The following is a 10,473-nucleotide window of genomic DNA, read 5'->3' as shown; positions in this document are numbered from 1 at the left end:
TTGCTATCGGGGTGAAGATCAGTAGGAGGAGGGTATCTGGGCACATTACCAACGATACGCAGAGTCTTGACAGGTATGTGATTCTCCAAACAGTTTCTCCATTTCACCGGGCAGCAATTCAGGGGGGCATCTTGGAAGAGGAGCTGGGTCACCCATGACGTCTTCTTGCCCCGGAAGGACACTGGCGGTGCGTGCTTACTGATGCGCTTGAAGGCCCTGGGGTTCTCACTGCGCCTGCAACACTGCCCCCAAGCAAGACTGATATCCCTTTATTAAAAGCTTGAAATCTGGCATTGATTTATCCTCCTTATGCATAAAAGTCCCTTTAGGCTTCCATTTCAATATTAGGGAGGTTTTATCCATATTGCATATTTTTTCTGGCAAGTAATTTTTGTCCACAATTAGCTTATCTAGAGTTTCCACAAGTTTGTCTGTCAGCTGCCTCCACATCAGCATTCACAGACTCACCACTCCCTTTCACGTGTATGAATAACAATCTCTGTTCGTTTAAACCACCCAGAGCTAGAAGTAAATTCAGCACTGTAGTCAGGTCCAGTCTTCTCTATCAACGTGGAAGACGAACTTTTTGCTTTGGCTAAGACTGTCATGGTGCCAAGGAGAAGGGCTTTCGTGTCTGGTCTTCAGTCCAGGCCATTAGATGTTTCTCCATGTCTAATACAGGCCCTTCTCGAATTTTTGGTAGTCTCTTTGCCTTCGATGAAGCAGATCCTTTAACAGCTGCCATCATTTTGTTCCTGTTCTTCAAGATCCTAGCTGTGGTGGAATGGGACATGCTGGACTGGCGAGCAATGATGGTCACCAATTTGCCACCTTCATAGCCCTTAATCTTTTTAAATTTTGTTTCCAGGTCACTCAGCATAGCCTCCCACTGGCAACATTAGCAGTGGATTTTGTATTCTCAAAGGCCGTGATGAACAAAACAACGCAAGAATAAATCAAGCACAAGAGAAAATGATGCAATCAAGAGACATGGTAAACAAGATGTATATGGCTGCTGCCTGCATAATATGACATACCATTTTACAAAAAACATTTATTAAGTAGAAAGAGTACACTCTAAACTAATGATAAGAAGTAGAGTGAATGCACAAACCAGTAACACAGTAGTTTATTACTATTATCGAGTAATACTCACTGTACATAATTGTAGGTGCTATACTCTTAGACAAGTGGCAGCGCAGGGGGTTTGTTTACACCAGCATCACCACAAACGCACGAGCGATGTGTTGTGCTCCGAAGTCACTAGGTGGCAGAAATTTTTCAGCTCCATTTCAATCTCGTGGGACCACCATCAAATATATGGTCTGTCATTGATGGAACCATCGTTATGGGGCGTATGGCTGCACTCACTTTGAAATCCCTTTAAATATCGCAACACTGAGGGCATTTCAGACTTGAACACATACATATTTTATTAAAGAGCATACAATTCACTGACTAACCAGATAGAAAGAAGATTCCCTCATTATGAAAGCAGTGACAAATTATTTGTATACAGGGCACGATCTTCTTAATATGCTCCTGTTTTCTTTGTGAATTGAGGGATTAGGCAGGTCAGGAAGATCTTAAAAAACAAAAACCCTTATTATCAAGCTTTTGAGGTCATTTTATATTAAACAAAATAATTTGAACAGCATTTGTACAACAGGAGACTAGGCAGCTTATGCTTGCTCTTTCTAATAACCAGAAGTAAAGCATAATTTTTAAGCATTCTTCTGGTGAACAGTCATTGCTTTAAGTACTTCTAACAGTTATGCAGATTAATGTATGAGTTCAACATCACCTTTAGGTGAGACACTATAGATGCTCCTCAAACCACAGAAAATGTTCCCTCATCTCGCTTGAAGATTCTACAGTTCCCCAAAAGATCTTGACATTTTCTCTGTATTATTCAGGCGAGATGCACAAAGTCCTAGAACACAGCATGTTCTTGATAATAACCATATAGACTCTGTGAAGAGCAAATTCTATCATGACAAGTTAAAATGTTAAGTTCTTGACTTTGAAAAGAAAAAAAATGAATCTGTATAGAATATACTCATATATTCAGAAACTGTAACAATATAGAATACATTTTATGTTTAAACTTTCCGAATGTCTATTTCTATTGTAGAAAAAATCTTAAAAATGCATAAATGCAGGATTTAAAATAGCTTGATGATAAAAACATTTATATAATTTGGCAAACAGGCTAAGATTTTGGTTTTCCATGAGATAGATGCACGAAGTTGCTTCGATAGTCTCTGGGAGATCTGGTCCTAACCAGATGTGCGACTTATACTGATTTTCTCAGTAACAACAACGCATATTCATTAAATAGTTTAATGGATGACAGTACTTATAAAAATATCAATATTATTTTGTGTACAGATGTGAAATTTAAGATCATCTCAAAGAGTGGTGATGTGGTCTAAAGAAAAATGATTACGTGATTGTTTGATAACCTATGATGGATCATATACCTTATCATTTTTAAGGCCAAACAGCAGAAGATTGAGATAAGCAAACAAAAAGAGGCCATGACCATCCCAGTGGTCCACAACCTAATCCTGTATTGCTTTTTGTGTTTTTGTTTTGTTTTGTTTTTTAAAGAAAACTTGAGGTTTGGATCCTAGAAAAGACATCAGAAATTTTTCAATATCCGTTCTCAATAGGGACCTAGTGATAATAACTTAAAGCCTTGACATTTAATGAGGCAAGTGTGGGTTTGTATTTGCTAATTTTCTCCAAGTTTTATAGTGGAATATTAAAGTTGCAACCAAAAATCACAGGAGATTTCACTTTTCTTTGATTTTACAACTCAGTGTAAACCTAATGGGAGTAGAAAGTTAATAATAGGGCAAAACAGGCCCTAAATTTAGTTGCGCCTCTAGATGAATGTGCTTATTGGTAATTACTATTTTTGTCATAAAATTGTTCAAAAAATTAAAACGGCATGAGGATGTTATAATGAATATCATATCCTCAACCAATCTTAAGAAATAAGATATTACAAATGGAATCGAAAACTTTGTGTGACTCCCAGCACTCCTTCCCCTGCCTTGCCCCACCGTTATTACATGTGTGTATATACACTTGATATAAATGCAGTATTGTTTAGTAAATATATTTTATATAACTGGAATCATATTACATGCATCTTTTTGCTTTTGTTGTTCAACATTACGTCGTAGAAATTAACCATGTTGCTAACTTTGCCTCTATTTTATGTTGTCCTTTGTAACATAAAAAAAATAGCTTTACTGAGATGGAATTAACACATCATACAATTTGCTCATTTAAAGTATACAATTTGTTTTTTTGTTTTTTTTACATAATTTCACAGGGATGTGAAACCATCATCACAATCTAATTTTAGAACATTTTCATCTCTCGCCAAAATAAACTCTATCCATTAGCAATCACTCCTCATACTCACACAGCTATACACAACAGTAAACTTACTTTTTGTCTGTATGAATTTGTTTATTCTGGATATTTCAAATAAATGAACTTATACCTTATTTGGCCTTTTGTGTCTGGCTTCTTTCACTTAATATAACATTTTCAAGGTTCATCTATGTTATAGCATGTATCGATACTTTATTCCTTTTTATATATGAATAATATCCATTGTATGGATATACCACATTTTACGTATCCACTCATCAGTTGATGGACATTGGGACTGTTTCCACTTTTTGGCTATTATGAATAATGCTGATGTGAGCATTCATGTATGAGTCTTTGTGCGGACATATGCTTTCATTTCTCTTGGGTATGTACCTGGGAGTGGAATTGCTGGGTCAGATGGTAACTCTGTGTCAAACATTTTGAAGAACTCCCAAACTGTTTTCCATTGTGGGTGTATCATTTACTATTCCTACCAACAATGTATGAGGATCCCAATTTCTCTACATCCTTGCCAACATTTATTATTTTCTGTCTTTTTGACTTTAGCCATCCTAAAGAATGCAAAGCAGTATCTTGCGGTGCTATTTCATTTTTAAATGCTGTATAGTATTCCAATTTGTTTTAAAAAATCCATTCTCCTGCTAATGGATACTTAGGTTATTTCCTCTTTTGCTCTTATAAATAATGCTGTATGTCTATTTTTAGGTAAATGGGCCTCTCTGTTGACCTTTAGACATATATTCACGGTATGCATATCTTCATGAAAAAAATATTATGATAATTATTTTTTAACTAAGAGTTTGAGTAAACTGAGTATATTTAACATTCGGGAAGTAAGACAGAGAGCTGAAGCTGGAGTGTGTTCAATGCAAATGATTTAGATTCCCTTCCTGGGGCGTCTCGCTCTTCGTATGCCGTTTCGTATGCCAGAAGAGAACCTTTGGCTGAATGCTCACGGTGGCTTCGACCGAGGACTTTTTGTTTTGCTTCGTTAGTTTGCTTGATTTTTGTTTTCAATTTTCTTTTTGTATCTGCAACTGAGGCTTTAAGAAAATACCACTAAGGGATGAGGCTGTACTTTGTATTCCTCTTTATTATTCCTCGGATCCGGGAACAGCGTTTGCAGAGTATTAAACAGTCTGAAAGTTTTCAGCAGGTTGCGATGCAATCAGAGTTCTAGGAGCTCAGCCCACAACTCTCCCTCCATAGAGAGTGAGCAGATCATGGCAGGGTAGATAGCTTTGTTGGGCTGTCTCAGGAATCAATCTAAATGGCCACTTCAATATCTTGTGCAGGGATTAACGTGGAGGTAGCTGGAGGGAGCAGTTGCCACAATTGAGGGGAATCTGAAGGCAAATGCTTGAGTATTAGAGAATCCCCTGAACAAATGGGCACAATCAGAGATTTCTGAGAAGCATATATAAGACAATCTTGGGGATGGTCCAGCTCAGTTTTTTTTTTTTTTTCAGAGAAAATAGTTGGTAATACTGACCTGAGTAAATATAAAAGAGAAGATGCATCTTCCACCTATGCAATTTCCAACATTCCCAATAGAATAATGGACCTGCTTTTTAATTCCAAGTTTGTGAAGGAGAGTATATTCAGAAAATGTAGTTACCTCTGATTTACTCAGTCATTTAGAAAAATGAAAGCCTCACCATTCTTGGCTATGAAGAGTGTGTAAGTGCGTATAGAATTATCTATGAGGACCCATGGCTTCCCAGAGTGAAAATATCAGAGGATAATGGTTTCTTTAGACATAGTACCTCTTTCAACGAGGAACAGATGGAAAATCAGTTTCAGCCTATCAGCTGACAATCCAGGATTGAAATCTCAAGCCTCAAGAAGTTATAATATATCATAAGAAGAGATGAGGAACATGGAACATTTCAGTTCCACAGGTCTCTGGGGGAGAAGGGAAGTAATAGGAAGGTGCGCGGCCTGGAAACAGCTTGCCCCTCCCTCTACTGCAGATGTTGGATCCAACGGAATGCAGCTACAGTAATATTTTTGAGAACATCAAATTTCAAATACTGATTGTTCTGATACTGCAGGATGAATAATCATGACATTTAAGGATGTCTTCCTTCCGGCTGCTGGGTAGTATGGTCAATCATCTTGGATATTAAGAAACAAAATTACAAAACTGTAAAATATTTTTCAATGGGCAGCATAAGGAAACCAGAATACACCCCTGACTCATTTAGGCTATAGACCATTACTTCTAGAACGTGGTCTGCCATTACATACAGACCCGGCATGGCGCGGTTATTCTTTAGCTTCGACTTTTGGGGAAATGATTCCTTTTTTTTTTTCTCACTCTAACCTTCCCTGCCCAGTTTCAGGGTGCTAGGAAGCTGGTCCAGTCATCTGGTAAATATGTACAGAACAGCACTTACAAAAGGCTGGCCCCTTAGCTGAGGAAGTGCACTCAGATGCAGAAGAGGTGATTACTGTGTGCAAGGACTTTACGGTCTAGTAATAAAGGGACAGATGCGTGATAATAACGAGGACAGTGGAATGTTCCAGGGAGCTCGGAGACGTGAATATACGGGGAGATTGTTGAGTTTCTCCTAGATTTCTAGACTGGACGCTGGATGTGGCTGCAGAAGGGACCAGGGCTGAGAGCTGGGTGTGAAGTTACCAGCGGAGCGAGTCGACATGGGCGTGGGGCCTGGAGTGCCCGAGGAGTGGGCAGTTCCCTTCATTGCTTCTAGGTAGCCAGTGGTGGACGAAAGACATGCTTTCACATACGATTGTGTCAGAGATGCTGGAAGCTTCCTGAAGGGCAAAGAGATTTTTGCGGGAGGTTTGGAGTTAACGCATTTGGGTTTAAATCCTGGGAAGTGAATCAAACTGAGGATCAATTTTCCCTCCTATAACAACAAATTAATAACAAATGTCTCACTTCTTTCAGAGAGCAGTGAAAAGGATCAAGGTCAATGACATTTTAGTATGTTTCAAACTGGTACTGTAGACCCATGAGATCTTTTTGGGCAAGCATTTTTACTTAATGGGGAGTAATTTAAAACATTTTAAAATTGAAAATGAGAAGGTTTATCATGGAAGATAAAAAGTTCACATGAAGTTTGAAAGTAAAGCAAGAAAGTTAAAATGCTGTATGCGTGGGCTGTTTCCCTCACCCCTAGGCGTGCACATCCCTCCCATTGCGTCAGAGGGAGAAGAAGCTGGGAAAGCGCTGGGCATGGAGGCACGTGAACGGAGGGCGCTGTCCACACTGCGGTCCTGACTTGTAATCCTCATGTATCAATAGGTCGGCTAAATCCTCAGCAAGCCAGAGCTACACTTCAGCTATAGAAAAACAGCTTTGGAATTTGGTGGCTACATCTTACCCACACTTATGTTTGCATTTACCAAAAAAAAAGCGGCTTTTAGGCACAGGCAGTGATACTGTGCATACCCGCACACGAGGTGGGGTGAGGGATAGGTACAAAGGGCAGGAAACCTCGGGGACTAGGGCAGGCAAGAAAATCTTACAGGAGGTGACACTTCCGACAAGCCCCGAAGGAGGCTTAGGGTTTAGCTTGGAGGGGAAATGGGGCAAGAGGAGTTGGGGGTGAATGAGGGGAGCAAGGGGCCAGGCTGTGCAATATGAGATATGGAAGAAGGGGCCAAGTCATGAAATTCAGAAATCAGGGTTGGATCCAAGATGGAGGGGAAGGTCGGTCATATCCCCACGACCCGATTTATAAGGTTACAGAGACACCAGATGGCAGGAAGCCTGATGTATTCTTCAGTTCATCATCGCTCACACCAGTGAGGAAGCTTGAAAGGAAAGTGAATGGCCAGGATGGGAACAGCTCGCCGAAGGGCAGGGAGAAATCATTAATGTGGCTGAAACCGCTCACCCTTCTGGGCTCCCTTTCTTCACTCTCAGGACCAAAACAGCAGAGCTGACAAAGCAAGTGCAAAGTGAAGCTGACGTGTCAGAGAGCGGCTCTTGCAAACAAGTGCCATGCAAGCTCCACATAATGATGTGGCGCCTCGATGGCACCTGTACCTAGTCAGAACATCCTGGTTCAATATTTTATCGCAGCTTGTCATAAATATTCCATGAGACAAAACTCAGGAAGTAATACTGGATTTGGGTAATTTTTCCAGCCTCGGAAATCGTAGCAGTGATTTTCATTTTCAGAGCATCTAATCCATTTCTTAATTATGCATGAAGAGGAATGTGACTGTTATAATATTTAACACTGTCAAATGTTGTAGTGATGGAAGAGACTTGGTCAGATAGTGTGGGAGCAAGGTAAGGGACCGAGAGACGCCGTGCATGAAACCAAGCACTCTTTATGGAGGTGACAAATGACAGACACACGTTTTATGGGAAAACTGTGGAATCAGCATCAATGATGTAGACGTAGCTTTCATTTGCAGGGGTCTGTTGATTTTCGTTTTCTCAAGAACAGATGCTGCCTTTATTCATAAGTGTTTACTGATTGGCCATTGGGAAACTTATGAAGTACGTGAATTTTGGTTTTGGTGATTTTCTCCTTCCCCCAAGACCCTTTTGTCTTCCCTCAAGACCTCCACTCTTTGTGGTCTTTTATCTGTAGATGCTCAGAAGACTTAGGCTGCCTCTGATGCTCTGTCTGAGAGGAAAAAACAGGACCAACACAACCTAATAAATTGTTAGCAACCTCACGTATTAGCCCTTATTTGAGAATTCGCACCATTGATGGGGAGTAAGAGGTCAAGCTCCCCGGGATCCAAGGCCAAGAGACTAGGATTAGAACCCCGGAAATGTCTGAGCTCACGCCCTTGTCACATGAGAGCAAACTGAGGCCCCAGGAAGCTGCAGTCCCGACATCAGTCCCGAAACCAGAACCGGGACCCAGTCAGCCTACATGGCACGCCCATGGAATATCAGACTGAAGTTGCTTCAGTAAGGGGAAGAAAGTTTAGGCAGGAAAATCTTTGCATTCAGCCATTCCTCCATTCAAAAAAAAAAAAAAAATGTACTGAGCGCCTGTTCTCTGCCAGGTGTCTGCTAAAGACAAGAGATACACAATGAACAAGACACTCGTCCAACACTCCCGGAGCTTAGCTTATCCACCACCAAGCACATCGTTTCTTCATCACATTTGAGATGTGTGTGAGTCATGAGTGGTGGCTATTCAAGGCAAGTGAATGGACCTTCTTCCTGAAACAGCCATTCAACAAGAGGGGGTTCGACAGCGTTCAACAAGGGGGGAGTCTATCTTGCAAGCCAATTCCGTCCCATATCCGCTCAACAAGTGAGCTGCATGGCATCCTGCTGTCCTGTAAGAATCACTGTGCTTTCAGGAGAGGCCGATATCCCCAGGAGACCATTCACAACCCTGGCAGGATATTTCCATTTTCTGTCTGTTTTCACAGTTGCTGGTGAGGAGTTCTTTCTTGGCGTGTTGGCTAAATTTACCAAACAGTGCCCTGATGTACAGTTGTCCCACTTCATCCACCTGTCACTAGGATTTCTGAAACGATGTGAAAAAGTTGAATTCCGTCTGACATATTCAAAATTACTGCTGATTTGTTGACATTCTCCCAGTTGTCCGTGTGGCAACTGTGAGATGTTCAAAGTGCACTTGTCAAAAGAGCTCGCTGCGTGAGAGGGGGCCGAGGAAACCACAGGGAACCTCTGGAAAAAGGGCTTTTGTTTGATTTTTTGAAACAAACCACCTCAGAAAAGAAATCCACAAACATCCCTCAATATGCAAATGGCTTGCTGCTTCCCCTACCTTGCTCAGATTGAACCTGCCTCCTACAAAACCATGGAGCCCCATGAAGGTTAGCTGATGAGCTGTCCTTTGTGGAGGTGACGCTGCATTCCAGAGTGTGGTTCCCTGTCATGGACCACTAGCTCTAATTGCGTGAATGCTGAATCCTTAAGAATGAAGCCGATACCGCTCTGTCTCAAAGCGGAAGCTCTGAAGTACACACACACACACACACACACACACACACACAATATGCAGGTTCCTAATTGAATCTAAAATGTAAGTGCTTTGCTGTTTAAAAAGACCTTGCTATCTTGATAAGAAAAACTAATGAGTTGCCCTTTCCAGAGCTGGTCACACAATAACCCTGGTGACAAGGACCCCTATCAAGAAATAAAGCAGAAGATAAATGAGATTTTTCTAATATCCATTTCAGCCATTGTTCACCACTGTCAGGCAGTACAGATCCTATTTATCATGGGATGGTAGAGAGGAGACATGATTTTGTAAGGAAAGCATGAACTGCAGCATTATACTTTCAACCATAGGTAAACCTTTTTCGCCACCTGGTTGAAAATAAAGCAAAGTTCGGGCTTGGGGACAGGGAGAGAAGATGTCCCTAATCTTGCCTTTGCATCTCAGGGCTAAGACAATTATCCAAGAAGACAAGGGAGAAAGAGCTTATTTCTGACTAGAGATTATAGGAGTTTACTATTTATAACCCATGAAATTGTAATGGTGTCAGGTGTCCAAAATGCAAACGGAGACTAAGAAATTGTCACTTAAGACTGATGCAATTTAGAATTTTCAGAGGCTCCATAAAAGCAGGAAGTAAAAGGCTGATAGTCAACTTCCAGTCCAGGAGAAGGCTGGGCAGATTTACAGAAAAGCCCTGGGGTCCTTTACTCTAGAAAAAACTCCACAGGGGCCAATATTTAGGTGTCGTTCCATAGATCCACGATGAATCAAAGAGAGCATTTGACAACAGGGTCAGGTATAAGTCAAGAAAATCTTTAAAACTCGGTACTGCAACTTTGCCAAAATTTGCATTTATAAGAATTACGTAATTGTCAGAAATCTGACCCCGGGAAGGTCTCACTCAAGTCAGATGCTGAAACATCCATCTCCTCTGCTGGCCCTAAGGCCAATGTCACTTTGGGATGGTTAAAACATTTTTTTAAAAAGATATTTTACATTTCAAGAGAGCTTTCTTATCTGTAGAACTGGAAAGGCTGGGCCAGCTCCAAATCTCATGACTGCTGTTTACCAGGATGCAGATAAGGACTGTCCTTGCTCTCTGAGAAGTGGGGGCAGCCGCCAGGCTGGCTGAGAGGGGGTG

The sequence above is a fragment of the Pteropus alecto genome, unplaced genomic scaffold (assembly GCF_000325575.1).
Source record: "Pteropus alecto unplaced genomic scaffold, ASM32557v1 scaffold11, whole genome shotgun sequence".
Lineage (NCBI taxonomy): Eukaryota > Metazoa > Chordata > Mammalia > Chiroptera > Pteropodidae > Pteropus > Pteropus alecto.
Note: the sequence above shows the minus strand (reverse complement) of the source record.